General features: G+C 46.4%; 1 protein-coding gene across 1 annotated transcript in view; it reads left to right on the top strand.

Annotated features, from left to right (window-relative positions):
* Window positions 1-18,099, top strand: part of ush2a (Usher syndrome 2A (autosomal recessive, mild)) — a 577,949-nt gene that overhangs the window by 6,956 nt on the left and 552,894 nt on the right.

The raw sequence follows: 18,099 nt of genomic DNA, 5'->3' as shown, positions 1-18,099 counted from the left end.
TGAATTGCTTGATATTAATCAGGGTTGTGATTAATAGATTAAAGTTCCAGCAGTAGCTAAAGATCTGTAAGTTAGCTGAGTAAAAAGAAAAAAATTCATACATCAGTTTATGAGTGGGTGGATATTAATAGTTGTAAAGATAAAATGCATCGTGCAAATTACTTTCCTCATCCTTTAAGATTCATAGACAGTCCAGAGGATCTCAAAGCAGGTTGACCAGGTAGCAGAGTTACTGGTGGTTTGGAGCAACAGTTTGATTTCCAACAAACCACTTTCATAGGCTGTGATCATTCTAAACTGGCAGCTACAGTAGTGCAAGAGATTATTGAGGCCATAGAAGAACCAGTGTGTGTGTGTGTGTGTGTGTGTGTGTGTGTGTGTGTGTGTGTGTGTGTGTGTGTGTGTGTTGGCTGGCTGGCCAATTGAAGAGTATCATATTACAGGTTACTTCACTTGGTAATCTCTCTCAGGCTCTTTGAATTGTATTTAGGCTTCTAAAGGACAGTATACAATCACAGTGAAAAGCCTTATTTAAAAAAATATGAGGACACTCAAATTTCTATGAGTTTACATAGTTTACTGTACGTTGCTGTACATATTTTATGTATTGATGTACTGTACATTACATCACCGTATAAAATTCTAGCCACATAGTTGCTCTTAATCTTTGACATTTTTATTAACTTTGTGCATGTGTGTGTGTGTGGGGGGGATTCATCTCTTAATGCCTTCCAGTTTAAGTCTAAAATGCAGAATATATCAAAAGCACTATGTTTTTTGTCTTTGTTCTCTTTTAAATCTGCACTATCACTTATTTTTACCTCTCCTCTGACTTCCTCTGACTTTTTTCAAGTGACCAGCTATGACACATTGTCATTCCTTCTGTTTTTCCATTTGGCTTTGTTATGACAAGTCATACTGCTAAAGAAGTACTATCTATTTTCCTTTTCCCCCTATTTAATCCTTATCCCTTAACCCAGTTTTTTTTACACATCTTGCTTTTTTCCCACTTTAAAATAAACAGTTTAGTTTTAAAAATTAGAATGCATGTACCAAGTGTCACATTTAAGTTGACAAGTTCCAAGCAATGCATTTATAGAGAATTGAATCAGTGCTGGGATTGAGTGGTCGGGAGTCAGTTTTACATGTTGTCCAGCAATGAAATGCTGGGTATTACATCTTGCTAGAAAACCTGTGTTGACAGTTTTGTAGACCGCCTGGCTGATTGGTGTTGATGTTGGCTGTAGAGATTTGGCAGTTCACCGTCTAGAAGGCTTAGTGTAGTACAGCTGATAGCTCAAAAGCTACAGTGTGTGTGTGTGTGTGTGTGTGTGTGTGTGTGTGTGTGTGTGTGTGTGTGTGTGTGTGTGTGTGTGTGTGTATGGGGGGTGTTGTGCTCCGTGAACCTGATATAATGGGTGGGGTACCTTACTTACCTTACTACTTACCTTTCACTGGGGTGAAAGCACAGTATATGGTTATATTTGTGTACATATATTTTAAGGTCTACATAAGTGTGCAACTTGTAGGTGTAAGCCTAAAAAAATTTGTTTTGTTCAGTGTGTGTGTGTGTGTGTGTGTGTGTGTGTGTGTGTGTGTGTGTGTGTGTGTGTGTGTGTGCGCGCGCATGTGCGCACATACATGCATCCACACATCCACGCATGTGTGTTTCATCTGCCTCCTGCCAAACAGTGCACAGATGTGATCTGCTTTGACCACAAAGAAAGGTGTTATTGTCCAGCATGTGCTCATACGTTTGCAAGCTCTCACATGCTCATGTGGTCAGACATTCTCATACACCTATACACAGTTTCATGCACACATGCATGTGCAAATTTTTTTCACAGACGAATACACACACACACACACACACACACACACACACACACACACACACACACACACACACACACACACACACACACACACACACACCAATGATACTTTGTAGCAATCGGTCAGCCACAATAGAGATATTACCCTACGAAGAAGCTGGGTAACTGAGCACACACAGGCGCGCACCCTGCACACCAGTTATCTGTCAGTTTGAAAAGATGAAAACAGAAAAAAAGACGGTCAAAAGGAATACAGGCTACCAAATGCCAGGAACAACACACACACACACACACACGCACACACACACACACACACACACACACACACACACACACACACACACACACACACACACACACGGTGCCAGAAGCAAGGTGCTACGGGGAAGCTGGTGCTCCCTTGGTAGGTGTCCTATCTGATTATGGTAACGATGTAGAGAATAGGGGAGAGGAAAATGTAGCCAGTGGGAGCAAGGGATATAGGAAGACAGGGAGGGAGGATGCAAGAAAGGAGAGGTAGATCATTGTAGTGCTTACTTAGGAGGAGGATATAACCACTGGCTAACACATTTCAATAGCATTTTGAAAAGGTGTGTAGGCACCATACATGCGGAAAAGCATATATCCATATAATTGGGGAGAATGGTCAGTAGGAGGTATGCTGAATAGGGTCAAGCTTGAGTCAAGATGTGTGGCTGATTTGACTATGACAGGAAGGTGTATATGAGTTTGTGTTTACACATGCGTATGTGTGCCGTTTCATGGGGGCTTCTTTTTTTTTTCACCCCAATTGAATTTGGCCAATTACTCCACTCTTCCAAGCCGTCCCCATTGCTGCTCCACCCCCTCTGCCGATCCGGGGAGGGCTGCAGACTACCACTTGCCTCCTCCAATACATGTGGAGTCGCCAGCTGCTTCTTTTCACCTGACAGTGAGGAGTTTCGCCAGGGGGATGTAGCGCATGGGAGGATCACGCTTCCCCCCCCCCCCCCCCGGAACAGGGTACCCAACCGACCAGAGGAGACACTAGTGCAGTGACCAGCACACATACCCACATTAGGCTTCCAACCCACAGACACGGACAATTGCTCTGTAGGGGCACCCGACCAAACCAGAGGGAACATGGGGATTCAAACCGAAGATCCCCGTGTTGGTAGGCAATGGAATAGACCACAACGCTACCCGGACGCCCCCATGGAGGCTTTTTGTTCAAAACTTTTTGCTGTATATCACAGAAAAGTGAATCAGTTCATTTTGACACAACGTTTAGTGGGAGAAACATTTCATCAGTCGTCCACGGGACTTCATCAGTCTCAACTGACTGCAGGTATCCCTCAGCCTTATAAACAGCACAGTTGCATAACGGCTGAAACCAGTGATTGGTTTCATATGCAAATAGGCGTGACCATTAACTAGAGTTTCAATGGCCATGTGTGATAGTCACAGAGGATTGCTTTATAAAATGCAACTTGATTGATTGATTGGGGAATAGTTGCAATCACAGCATTGTAAGATGGCAACAGATGTACTCTTAGCCCCCCCCCCCACCCCCCGGTTCAGGGATGATCTTCACCTAGATGTCCTCTCTGACTCCCCGTTCAAACCAGCATTCCTCCCTATCAAGGATGTGCACATCCTCATCCCTGAAAGAGTGGCCACTTGTCTGTAGATGGGTGTAGACTGAGGAGTCCTGGCCTCACGCCTTAGCTCTTCTGTGTTGTGCCATCCTCTTGGCCAGTGTGTGTTGGGTTTCCTCGATGCACATGTCACAGCAATCCTCCTGGCACTTAACAGCGTGCACTATATTACTCTGTTTGTTCCGGGGGACCCGATCCTTGGGGTGGGCCATTTTCTGGCACAGCGTATTTTGGGGTTGAAAGCAACTGAAACGCGGTGTTTGGAAAATATGTCTCAACTTTTCCAACACTCCCGCCACATATGGATCACCACTGGTTTACAGTTAGACAGCTGTTGTCTGATGAAGTCACTTGGATGAGTGATCAAACGTTTCTTCCATTAAACATTGTCTCCAGATGAGCTGTTTTTTTGTTTTTTTGTTTTTTTTGGATTCCCCCCTTTTTCTCCCCAATTGTATCCGGCCAATTACCCCACTTTTCCGAGCTGTCCTGGCCGCTGTTCCACCCCCTCTGCTGATCCAGGGAGGGCCACAGACTACCACGTCTCCTCCGATACATGTGGAGTCGCCAGCCAATTCTTTTCACCTGACAGCAAGGAGTTTTGCTAGGGGGACGTAGCGCGTGGGAGGATCACACTTTCCCCCCCAGTCCCCCCCCCGAACAGGCACCCCGACCGACCAGAGGAGGCGCTAGTGTAGCGACCATGGACACACACCCACATCTGGCTTCCCACCCACCCGCAGACATGGTCAATTGTGTCCGTAGAGACGCCCGACCAAGCTGGAGGTAACACGGGGATTCGAACCGGCGATTCCCATGTTGCTAGGCAACGGAATAGACTGCTATGCTACCCGGACGCCCCAGATTATTTTATTAACCTTTCTGTGATTTCCTTACCTGGATTTATTGAGCATGCATAAATACGTTTTGACTCATTTCAGCAAGGATTGCCTTAAACTTGTATGTGAGTACAAACAAATGGTGCATAAGATGGCAGACTACAGGAACTACCTGAGATTCAACCTCAGGTGCAGACAGAGCGGGATTACACCTAAAAGCCTGCAAATGGCCATTTTACAATTTTGTGATTGCAACTATTCCTCAATCCTCTGTGAATAGTACACTTGGCCATTGAAACTCTAGTTACTGGTGATGCTTATTTGCATATGAAACCAATCGTTGGTTTAGGTCGTTATGAAAAAGGTTGGAGGATACCTGCAGCCAGTTGAGACTGACGAAGTCACTCGGATTAGTGATGAAACGTTTCTCCCACTAAACGTTGTGTCCAGATGAAGTGATTGCTGTGATTTCCTTACTTTGATTATTGAGCATGCATAAAGACTTTTTGCTGTATATTTTATACATATCTATATTTCAGCACAGGTAGAAATAGTGGGAGTCTTGGCCCCTAACAACTTATTACACTGTGCTACACAGGCTAAAGCAATGTCAGGATGTCTTAGTGGCTCAAATTCAGAGCATGTGAACCATATAGTCCGAGACCTAGTTTCAAGGTCCTGAATTTTGAATCTGGTCAAAAATATGTGTTGAATGTCATTCCCTCTCTTTCAGCTCAGTTTTTCTCATCAGCCTTCACTGTCGTCTCTCATTTGATAACACAAACACCTCCAAAAATAATCTTTAAAAAATCATGTCTAAAAGAAGAAGAGAGAAGGTATGATTTTGAAAGAGTTTGTGTGTCCTTCTGCATGTCCTTCTGTATTGCACTATCACTTGATTATTTATTTTTTTAATGTCCCTCAAGTTTCTTTGCTTGCTTTGTGATTTTTTTCTTTTAGCTGTTTCGGCCTTAGATCTTCACTAAGGCTGCGTGAGGTCACAATATGGTGAAAATAGGGAGGGAGGAAAGATGAAATAAGGGAGAGGGTCTATTCAACCTTTATTTATACTCGGAATATATTGAGGTAGAGACTTCATTTACAATGTAGCCGAGCAAAAAAAAAACACAAGCAAGACATCCTTGGCACCAAGAAGCACAGATTAAATACTTAGAAAGAAAAAAAATGACGATAAAAAAAGTTAAAGTAATGAAAAACAAATTAGTGACAAATTAGACAACTTGCATTGTCCCCTCCTGACTAGATCCTTGCTTGTGTTGTATTAACTCTCAGATGTGCATCGCTTTGGATAAAAGCGTCTGCTGAATAAAATTGTAATGTAATACCAACATATTAAAACCTTAAAAAATAAAACAATTTGAAATTTGCAGCAAATTAATCAGCGTAAAACAAGAGCAGTTGGAAATGAAATAAGATGAAATTAAAAATTGAATTGCCCGAAGGATAAAAATGAGGTAAGTTGTAAAATGTTCTGCATGTTATTCCAGGTTGCAGGTGCGCAGTGTGAAAAACTGGATTTTTCAAGCTCAGTGAAAACAGCCGTCACCTACAACATAATCCAATCATTTTAGTGTGTTAGATGGGTGGAGATGGAGAAAGACAAAAGAAGAGAAGGAGAAACAGGGAAAAGGGGAAGGTGAGGGAAAATCAAGTGATTGCGTGAAAAAAATAAAGCAGAAATTGATGCAAGCAGGGAAAAAACAGAGGAAAGGAAGAAAAACGAGAGATGGAAGAGAAGAAAGGAGTTAGGTTGGAAAGACAATCTAGAAAGAGAGAAATCAGACAAAAACAGAGTGAGGGGGGAGATTCAGATCAGAGATGTAGAGAGAGGGAGAAGATAAGCATTTTAGAAGAACAGAGAGAAAGGAGTGTCAAATGGAGCCAGCCAAAGACTTAGAGACGGGGGTGACAGACCAGGGAGTGAGAGATGTAAATGGCTTTGGAGGGCTGTTGTTGGAGTAGCAGTGATTGACTATGTGCCTGAAGGACCCCCAGAGGGGTCTGTCTCTGTGAGTGCCTGACCAAATCAACATGATCGGATAAGGCAGTTGCAGGGACAGCCCATCACACGAGTCCCATCACGGCCCAACACAACAGCGTGAATGTTTAACATTCATCGCACTCACAACCAGGCACCCACACATACATACACACGATACGATAGCTGGGCTTTGATCATTGTATTTTTATGTGCACTATGACGTACTAAAATGGAAGCAATGAATAACAGGTATTGATCGATTCCGTTAATATTGTAAAAAGAGTTTTTATTTTGCTTGAGGCAGACAGATTTTATTTATTTAATTATTTATTTTGGTCGGTTAAATCTTCATTAGATGAGATGTAATATTTGTCCAAACATAAACAAAGTGACATTCAAAAGTGGTGATGGACATTTTGAAATGTAGCCAAAAAATGTCTGTCCAGTACAAGGGTCATGCTCCGGGTCTGAAAAGTGAAGCCAGTGCATAAGTGCCTTAAACCTGCATTCTTTCTGCGGCCCAGTGGTTATCACTGTTGCTTCCTGGCAAGAAGGTCCTGGGTTAGAACCCCAGGCTCTCCCAGGTCCTTTCTGTGTGGAGTTTGTATGTTCTCCCTGTGTCTGCGTGGGTTCCCTCCGGGTGCTCCGGTTTCCTCCCACCGTCAAAAAGACATGCATGTTAGGGTTAATACTCCTGCCTGTGCCCCTGACCAAGGCAATGCAGAGAACAAATTTCATTGTAACCTGTACTATGACAAAAATAAACTAGCTTTCTTTCTCTTTTTATTTCTTCTAAACGTCAGCAGGGGGCGACTCCACTGGTTGCAAAAAGGAGCATGGCTCCATGTAAAAATGCTCAACTTTACGCCCCTAACACATTTACAGCCTGGTTCAAAAAATGGTTTTGGTCTTTATAGCTAATTTCCTCAACCGTGATAACTGAACGGGGAGTGATTTTTTTATATGAGTCATCTATTAAATTTATATTAAGGCTTAAAGTTGTGCATAATTAGGGGCGTGTCTGCTTTGAGTGACAGGTGGGTCAAGACCTGGTAGAAATGCGTACCCATGGCATTGTGTACATTTGGCACTGTTTACATTTGAATAGCCATGAAATTGTTTTCGGGTGTTGTCCGGTTGATAATTTATCCATGTAAAATTTTTTTTTCCACTGAATCTCTTAGTTACACTAATATTGTACATGTGAAGCAGCCATTTCGAGTTGGTGTGCCATAAATTTGGAATGCAGCTTCACATGGTGGAGCCAGGTGCAGTCAGGTTCTTCTTTTTTAGGTTTATTGGCGGATGGCAAACAATGATTTGGTGCATTACCGCCACCAACTAGAATGTCTATTTACAATAAACAAACAAACAAACAAACAACTAATAATAATAATAATAATAATGGCTTTATATATATTGCACTTTTCTAAAGCAATGTTACAAAAAAATAAACCAGTTCTAAATTAAACTGTTTTTTTCACAGGTTTCTGAGAGGGATTAAAAGCTTCAGAAATGTCCTTGCTGTATCTACAATTATGTCAATTCTCTCCGATTTTCTTTCTACTCCAGCAGTACAGTTAATTACCGTTGCCAAAAAGGCCAAAAAATTCATCTGGTCCTTACAGAAGCAAAACCCAGCATGCTTCCTGATTGACTTGTCCTCCTTAGGTTCTTGTCTTACATCATTCTCATTGTTTCTCTCCATTTGTTTAGCAGTTTCAGCATAAGACAACCCCTCTTCTGCTCTCATCATATTCACTTCCTCTTCTTTAATTCTTTTTGGATACTATGCTGACCCGTATCACGATTTGCTTGCAGTGCAGGCACTTTGCTTGCGCTTTATAAACTTTACAATCTTCCACATTGCAGTTGTCCTTCCCACATCTCTCACATCTTCTCACTCCATTACATACTGCAGCAACATGTCCATATTCTTGACAGCAAAACCATCTGAGAGGAGCTCTCTCATATAGCCTCACCATTACTCACATAATCAAGCTAAACTCTTTCCAGCAATTCCCCTTCAAAAGTCAAATGCACAGACTTACTGTTCACCTTCTCAGAATCTAGTTATTATTCTTGCCTCACACACACCTGCAACATCCCAAAATGACTCAGCCTCTACTGACAGTGGCACGCCACTATCACTCCTTTTCTTTCCTTTAATCCGAGTGGGAAGCAAGTTACACAAAGAGGCCTTCTTGAACTTGAGGGCCTTCTTGATCTTAAGGGCTCTATCTCTCTGACACTTTGATATACAATCAATGATAACCATCGCACTTCTGGGTATTCTGATCGATCATACATCTCGACGTTTTCCCCCCTACAAACTTTCCGACCTCATGTGGGTCCTTGAAAATCCCGTCTTCTCTTGTCACGGCTATCATCCCAACGAGATACTTTTCCTTTGTCCCCAATGACAGACTAGCATCGCTTTAGCAATTCGATGTATTCCTCCTCCTTTTCTTACTTTCAAACCTCTCGTGTCCTCATTCTCATTTCTAATTTCACTCTTCGTCTCCGACTCCGATGTTATTTCCCAAGCTTCCATCATGGTCTCTGTCGTGCAGTCAGGTTGCCGGTATAGATGGACCTGCATAGCGTCTTCGGATAATCAACATGTTATATATAAGAACGAAATCTCATGGTATCGGGTTGGATACTCAGTCCGATCCACTCTTCACTCCTCCTCCCCAGCTCCACCCTCTCGTCCAAATATGGTCACGTCTGGCTTCAAAAAACCAAGAAGGCGATGGGAAAATGCCAAACTTGAGAATTCAAAACGGTAGTCCACAAACCAATGGGTGATGTCATGACGGCTATTGTAGTGGACTATAAGGGCAGAGTTCACCATAATCAGTTGGTGTTCTGGCTTAGGTAGACACGGGCCCTTTAAGAAAGGGTTTCCGGGTTGACAGGGCGATGATGGTTGGAGCAGCGCCATGTTGTTGATGATGGTGATTTTGTACGGAAGAATAAGTGATACACACTTTCGTGTAGTCAGTGAGAGAAATTGCCCGTCTCTGCTTTCCTGCAATTTCCACATTGGTGACCCCGATGTTTGTCTGCTGGACGTTCCCAGAGACAAATCTTTATGAACATGACGGACGACTAATGCGGTTTCTCTCAAGCTGTCGGAGTTCTGGGAGTCGTCAGCCTCGGCTTGGTTCGCCCAGACAGAAGCGCAGTTTGCATTGTGGGAAATCAGCGCGGATGCCACAAAATACTATTATGTGGTGTCGGCTCTCGGAAGTTCAACAGAAACCCGAGTGGTGAGCCTCCTCAAAAATCCTCCACAGCAGGATAAATACAAGACACTCAAGGCTCACCTGTTGAAAACTTTTGAAATTTCTGACACTGAGCGGGCCAGCCGGCTTTTCTCTCTACAAGGCCTCGGTGACAGTAAGCCGTCTGAACTTATGGACAGGATGCTGGATCTCCTGGGAGAGCACAAGCCCGACTTCCTCTTCATCCAACTGGCAGGCTGCTTTTCATCAAAGACTCCATTTCTGGACGGCAGTTCCTGTGCGACACGGGCGCATAGAGGAGCATCCGTCCTGCCTGCATTGAGAGTAGACATCCTGTCTTGTGGATATGCCCCCTCCATGGAAGCCGCTAACGGCAGCCCCATCCGCACTTATGGCACTAGGTACGTGGAGCTGTGTTTCGGAGGACAGTGGTTCGTTCAGTTGGGACTTTGTCACGGCGAAAGTGGCCGTCCCCCTCCTCAGCGCGGATTTCCTATGCGCCTATGGGCTGCTGGTGGATGTCAAAACGCACCACTTTATCGAAGTTGTCACTTTCTGCTTGTATGCGTGTACTCTCAGCGAAGCGGATTCCGTCAGACTGTCTAGCATGCTCTCTGCTGCAGATGATTTTCTCCAGCTTCTTGCTGGGTATCCGGTACTCATGCAGCCCACCTTCTCGTCTTCCAGCGCCAAGCACGGAGTGGAATACCATATCGGCACCACTGGCCCACCAGTCTATACTCAGGCTTGGCTTCTCAACCCGGCCAAGCTCACTGCTGCTAGGGAGGAGTTCGAGAATATGGAGCGTCTCAGCATCATTTGCCGCTCCAACAGCCCATGGGCTTCACCCCTCCACATCGTCCTGAAGCCTGGTGGTGGGTGGCACCCGTGCAGTGATTACTGCCGATTCAACAATACAACAACACTGGACCGCTACCCAGTCCCACACATCCAGGATTTTTCCGCTCACCTGTCTGAAAAAGTAATCTTTTCCAAAGTGGACCTCATCCGTGGATACCATCAGGTGCCCGTCCACCCACTGGATGTCCCCAAAACGGCAGTGATCACCCCATTTGGACTGTTCGAGTTCCTAAGCATGCCGTTCGGCCTCAAGAATGCCGCGCAGACATTCCAGCACCTCATGGATTCGGTGCTATGGGACCTGCCTTTTGTTTTCGTCTATCTAGATGACATCCTCGTCACCAGCAGCACCTCCAAAGCGGAACATCTGTCCCACCTCCGGACTCTTTTCGAGGGGCCCAGCCAGCACGGGCTGATCATTAAGCTAGCCAAGTGCCAGTTTGGGCTGACGACCATTGATTTCCTTGGACACCGAGTCACCAAAGATGGGGCGGTACCCCTCTCGGCAAAGGTGGACGCCATCGTGAAATTACTGTGACCGCTCACAGTCAAGTCCCTACAGGAGTTCCTCAGCATGGTGAACTTTAACCACCACTTTATCTGCCGAGCTGCTCTATTCATGCGACCCCTGTATGAGGCCCTAAAAGACAAGGCCACCAAACCATCTGTGGACTGGTCTGCGGAGAGGGACAAGGCATTTGTGGACACTAAGGCTGCTCTGGCTGATGCAACAATGCTGGCGCACCTGTTACCGAAGTCTCTGATCATCATTACTACAGACGTTTCAGACTATGCAGTCAGGGCGGTGCACGAGCAGTGGGTGAATGGTTCTTGGCCACCGCTCGCTTTCTTCATCCAACAGTTATGCCCCAGCGAACGGAAGTATAGCACCTTCGATCGGGAGCTCCTCGCTCTCTACCTTGCCGTACGACACTTCCGTTCCCTGCTGGAAGCCCGACAGTTCACGGCATTTGTGGACCACAAACCACTGACGTTCACCATGGCCAAGGTAGCTGAGCTGTGTTCCGCCCCCCAGCAACGACAGCTCTCCTACATCTCGGAGTTCACCACGGACGTACATGATGTTGCTGGCAAAACCAATCTTGTCACTGACTGCCTCTCCCGAGCCATTGCGGGGGCCGTCCACTTGGGTCTTGACTATGCCCACATGGCAGCTGACCAGGCTGCCGACCCAGACATGCAGGCTTTCAGGACGGCTGTCACAGGGCTGTAGTTAGAGAACGTGGCTTTTGACGATGCTGGCAACACACTCCTGTGTGACGTCTCCACAGGTCGGCCCTGGCCCATCATTCCCAATGGCTGGAGGCAGCGTGTTTTCGACGCTGTCCATGGCCTCTCCCACCCTGGCAAAAAGCTGTCTCCAAGACTAGTGGCAGCCAAGTTCGTCTGGCACACAAATATTTTTTTCCTAGGATGAATCCAGAAAGTTCCAGCCCTCAGGTGCTAGGATTGGCCAGATCTGCCTGTCAGTCAAGGCCGATGCGAACACGAAACAACCCTAACCCTAACTCTAGCCATGTTTGCTAGCTAACTGTTAGCCATTAGCCACGTTTGCAACCAAGCTAACTGTGCCAACTTAACTCTGTGTATGGTAAGCGAATATTTTTTTTCTAGGATGAATCCGGAAAGTTGACTGACAGGCAGATCTGTCCAGTCCTAGTGCCTGAGGGCGGGAACTTTCCGGATTCCTCCTAGGAAAAAAATATTGGCATCTGGCACGGGCTCAAAAAGGATGTGAGAGACTGGGCTGACATCTGCATGGAGTGTCCGTGCTCTAAAGTGCACCACCACACCAGAACCCCCCCCCCCAGCACAGTTCCCGATGCCTGAAAGGAGGTTCGACCATGTAAACGTGGACCTAGTGGGCCCCCTGACACCCTTCCACGGTTTTACTTATCTCCTCACCATAGTGGAGATAAACACAGCTCCACGTACCTAGTGCCATAAGTGCGGATGGGGCTGCCGTTAGCGGCTTCCATGGAGGGGGCATATCCACAGGACAGGATGTCTACTCTACCAATGAATGCCCGACATAGCCCGAGCATTCATCGGGACCTGGGTCGCCCGGTTCGGCACCCCATCCAACCTCTCCTTGGACCGGGGCTCACAGTTTGCGACTGAGCTCTTGAATGCAGTCACAGAGAGCATAGGGGCGAAGCTCCACCGCGTACCACCCGTAGGCCAATGGATTGTGTGAACGGTTTCATCGCTCTATGAAGGCCACTCTTCGGGCCAGTCTCAAGTATAGAAGCTGGGTCGACAGGCTCCTATGGGTCATGCTGGGCCTCAGGACCGCCCCTAAGGAGGACCTTCAGTCCTCATCCGCTGAACTGGTTTACAGACAGCCGTTGCGGGTCCCAGGGGATTTCGTCCCCAACACCACAGCTCCCTGGTCTGCAGCTGATCAATGGACCAAGCTCCTGGATAACACCAGAGCTTTTGCACCGGTCCCCACTTCACAACACAGCCTCACACAGTCTCACATCCCCGTAAGTCTGCAGTCAGCAGAATACGTATTCATCCACCACGACGCCCACCGTGGACCCCTGCGGCCTCCCTACAATGGGCCGTTATGTGTCCTGGAGACCGGGAACAAGCACTTTGTTATGGAAGTTGGCAACAAGCCAGAGCAGATTTTGGTGGATCGCCTCAAACCGGCTCACCTGGACTTGGACAGACCTGTTGGACTTGCCCAGCCCCCGCGGCGGGGCACCCTCCTACCCTGCCCCCAACCCCCAACAATGTCCCTAAGGTGCCTCCACCCCCTGTCCTACCCACACGCCGCCACAAGGTCCTTAAGGCCCCTCCTGCAGGCACCCCAGCTTCCGCACCTGTTTGGTGAAGCCATTGCGGCTGGGCCATCCACCCCCTCCACTTTGACTTTTTTTATTATGGTGAATTCTGGGGGGACGTATGTAGCAGACTGTATGGGCAGAATTCACCATAATCGGTTGGCATTCTGGGTTAGGTAGACACGGGCCCTTTAAGAAAGGGTTTCCGGGTTGACAGGGTGGAGCTAGGATTACAGACAGCCGTTGCGGGTCCCAGGGGATTTCGTCCCCAACACCACAGCTCCCTGGTCTGCAGCCGATCAAAGGACCAAGCTCCTGGATAACACCAGAGCTTTTGCACCGGTCCCCACTTCACAACACAGCCTCACACAGTCTCACATCCCCGTAAGTCTGCAGTCAGCAGAATACGTATTCATCCACCACGACGCCCACCGTGGACCCCTGCGGCCTCCCTACAATGGGCCGTTATGTGTCCTGGAGACCGGGAACAAGCACTTTGTTATGGAAGTTGGCAACAAGCCAGAGCAGATTTTGGTGGATCGCCTCAAACCGGCTCACCTGGACTTGGACAGACCTGTTGGACTTGCCCAGCCCCCGCGGCGGGGCACCCTCCTACCCTGCCCCCAACCCCCAACAATGTCCCTAAGGTGCCTCCACCCCCTGTCCTACCCACACGCCGCCACAAGGTCCTTAAGGCCCCTCCTGCAGGCACCCCAGCCTCCGCACCTGTTTGGTGAAGCCATTGCGGCTGGGCCATCCACCCCCTCCACTTTGACTTTTTTTATTATGGTGAATTCTGGGGGGACGTATGTAGCAGACTCTATGGGCAGAATTCACCATAATCGGTTGGCATTCTGGGTTCGGTAGACACGGGCCCTTTAAGAAAAGGTTTCCGGGTTGACAGGGTGGAGCTAGGATTACATACAGCCGTTGCGGGTCCCAGGGGATTTCGTCCCCAACACCACAGCTCCCTGGTCTGCAGCCGATCAATGGACCAAGCTCCTGGATAACACCAGAGCTTTTGCACCGGTCCCCACTTCACAACACAGCCTCACACAGTCTCACATCCCCGTAAGTCTGCAGTCAGCAGAATACGTATTCATCCACCACGACGCCCACCGTGGACCCCTGCGGCCTCCCTACAATGGGCCGTTATGTGTCCTGGAGACCGGGAACAAGCACTTTGTTATGGAAGTTGGCAACAAGCCAGAGCAGATTTTGGTGGATCGCCTCAAACCGGCTCACCTGGACTTGGACAGACCTGTTGGACTTGCCCAGCCCCCGCGGCGGGGCACCCTCCTACCCTGCCCCAACCCCCAACAATGTCCCTAAGGTGCCTCCACCCCCTGTCCTACCCACACGCCGCCACAAGGTCCTTAAGGCCCCTCCTGCAGGCACCCCAGCCTCCGCACCTGTTTGGTGAAGCCATTGCGGCTGGGCCATCCACCCCCTCCACTTTGACTTTTTTTATTATGGTGAATTCTGGGGGGACGTATGTAGCAGACTGTATGGGCAGAATTCACCATAATAGGTTGGCATTCTGGGTTAGGTAGACACGGGCCCTTTAAGAAAGGGTTTCCGGGTTGACAGGGTGGAGCTAGGAGGATGATGGTTGGAGCAGCGCCATGTTGTTGATGATGGTGATTTTGTATGGAAGAATAAATGATACATGCGTTCGTGTAGTCAATGAGAGAAATTGCCCGTCTCTACTTTCCTGCAATTTCCACACTATGTCAATTGTTTTGTAGCGGAATCCGGTGACCGATTTGTGTTTTCCGCCATCTTGTGCCATCGTCATTACTGCAGTGGCAAATTGTAGAGTATCAGTGTTGCTGCTTGCCGACAGTGACAGCAGCATGGGTAGTTGGGTTGACAACATTAGGCAGTGGCCTCCAGTTACTGATGAAGGTATGTTATATGTATGGCGATCTTGTACTTATGGCGAAGGTACGTTATAAGTATGGCGAACCAATGTGTAAAATCTTAACATTCAAATTTTACACATTGGTTACAACAATAGCCAGAAATTGAGAATGGATAAATAGAAAAAAAATTGACCACTTGACCATCCGCCACATTTCAAGTAATTAAGTGCTGTGTAATATACTACTGTACTAGCTAGCTGGCATAATCAATCACGAGTTGTATTTAATCATTACAGACAAGTTACATAAGCAAAAAAAATAATAATAAAAATCATGCTTTATAGGTATTCAAGATTATTTCATTAATAGTCTGGCAAGTAGACAGGAGTACAAGGAGATGCAGTGTAAAGCGAAGAGAGAGGTGGCAAAGGAAAAGGCGTATGGTGAGTTGTATGAGAGGTTAGACACTAAAGAAGGAGAAAAGGACTTGTACCGATTGGCTAGACAGAGGGACTGAGCTGGGGAGGATGTGCAGCAGGTTAGGGTGATCAAGGATAGAGATGGAAATGTGTGACAAGTGAGGAGAGCGTGTTGAGAAGGTGGAAAGAGTACTTTGAGGGGCTGATAAATGAAGAAATGAGAGAGAGAGAAGATTGGATGATGTGGGGATAGTGAATCAGGAAGTGCGGGGGATTAGCAAGGAGGAAGTGAGGGCAGCTATGAAGAGGACGAAGAGTGGAAAAATAGTTGGTGCAGGTTGAGGAGAGCCTGGAGAGATGGAGGTATGCACTGGAGAGAAAAGGAATGAAAGTCAGTAGGAGTAAGATGGAATACATATGCATGAATGAGAGGGAGGACAGTGGAATGGTGAGGATGCAAGGAGTAGAGGTGATGAAGGCATATGAGTTTAAATATTTGAGGTCAACTGTCCAAAGTAACAGGTAGTGCAGAAGAGAGGTGAAGAAGAGCGTGCAGGCAGGGTGGAGACGAGTGTCAGGAGTGATTTGCGACAGAAGGGTACCAGCAAGAGTTAAAGGGAAGGTTTACAAGATGGTTGTGAGACCAGCTATGTTATTTCGTTTGGAGACAGTGACACTGATGGAAAGACAGGAGGCACGGCTGGATGTGGCAGAGTTGAAGATGCTGAGATTTTCATTGGGAGTGACGAAGAAGGGACAGGATTAGGAACGAGTATATTAGAGGGACAGCTCAGGTTGGATGGTTTGGAGATAAAGCAAGCGAAGGAAGATTGAGATGGTTTGGACATGTGTGGAGAGAGATGCTGGGTATATTGGGAGAAGTATGCTGAATATGGAGCTGCCAGGGAAGAGGAAACGAGAAAGGCCAAAGAGGAGGTTTATGGATGTGGTGAGAGAGGACATGCGGGTGGCAGGTGTGACAGAAGGAGATGCAAACGGCAGGAAGAAATGCAAACGGATGATCCACTGTGGCAATCCCTAATGGCAGCAGCGGAAAGTAATAGTAGTAGTAGATGTGATGAGCACCAAAATGCCCACTTCAGGTCACTCATATGAGGCCAAAATTACCTGAGCTCTGGATGGATTGGCCAAATATTGTGCACTCTGCCAGATGATGAACATATCATTCTAAAAGGACTTGTCCAATACAGTCTATCAACAACAACTATAATGCTGAATTAACTCTGCAGAATCTACTACATAAAGACAGAAAAACAGAGAAAAAATGCACTTAAATTTTTCAAACAGGATAATACAACATATTGTAGCAGCCGGGGGAGGCGGTCGCTTTGACTGTCGGCGGCTCCCAGCTGGGGGAGCGCAAAGACTTATGGGACTGTTAACGTTCGTGTTAAAATTGTGTTTTAACACTAGAACTACCGGGTTTTCATTCCTAACTAAAATAACCATGGGCAGTCAAAATGACCTCTGGTTTTTAAACTCTATATTCTGTCAAGATGAATACCCAATTGAGATATTATTGCATTGCATATGTTAGTACATCTGTCAGGAAACAACTATTGCATATGTTAGTACGTCTGTTAGGAAATGACTGACACCAATATTAACAGTTTAACAATTCTAATACTATTTTTAAACAATTTAAACTTCAGAGAGACATGGTCGAACTTGAATAGCAAAATTGGAAAAGTGAAAATATTACCTGAAAAACAAAATGGAAAGCGTCATCATCATCATCAGTTCTATAACCTATGGAGGTCGTAGGAGCACAGCTGATGCCTCAACAAGTCTCTTCCACCGTTTCCTATCCATCGCAGCTATCTCCACCTCCATTACGCTCATCTATAGCCATTCTCCGATGTTGTTTACCCAGGTTTTTCTTGGTCTCCCTCTCTTCCTAGTCCCTTCTACCAGGCCTTGCAGATGTCCTTTGCAAGTGTCCTTTCCATTTGGCAAATGTGCCCAAACCAATTTAATTTCCTTTTTTTTTTTAACCATTGTCAGTAAACTGTCATGGTGACCAATAGCTTCCTTAATTCTGTTCAGCACTTCAGTGTTGGTGACGTGCACTGTGTATGGGATTTGCAGCATTCTTCTATATGCTCTAGGTTCAAAGGCTTGTATTTTTTTCTCCATAGTTTTTGTTAGGGTCCAGGATTTTGTACTGTATAGAAGAGTTGCTATTATGATGGTGCAGAACAGTTGCATTTTTGACTTCATTCCAAGTTTTTTATCTTTCCAGATTGTGTTGAGCTTGGTTGTTGTGCTTGTTGCAATGGCGATTCTGCCCCTAATTTCGTTTTCCGATCATCCGTCTTCGTGAATCCAAGATATTTGAAAGACATGACATCCTCAAGTTTTTCGCTGCCAGCAATGATTTCTGTGTTCTGCTCTTCAATATCTTCAATCTCCCTCCTCAGGTGATCTTTTGTTGTTATGATTTTGCTTTTTTCAGTACTGATCACCATACCCATGTCCTTAGCCGCCTTGTCCAATGTTCTGGTTATTTCAGCTAGTTCTTCCCTGTTGCTGGCGATTAGATCTATGTCATCTGCA

Source organism: Lampris incognitus, chromosome 4 (genome assembly GCF_029633865.1).
Source record: "Lampris incognitus isolate fLamInc1 chromosome 4, fLamInc1.hap2, whole genome shotgun sequence".
NCBI lineage: Eukaryota > Metazoa > Chordata > Actinopteri > Lampriformes > Lampridae > Lampris > Lampris incognitus.
The sequence above is the reverse complement of the archived record's forward strand: the minus strand, read 5'-3'. Positions and strand labels throughout refer to the sequence as shown.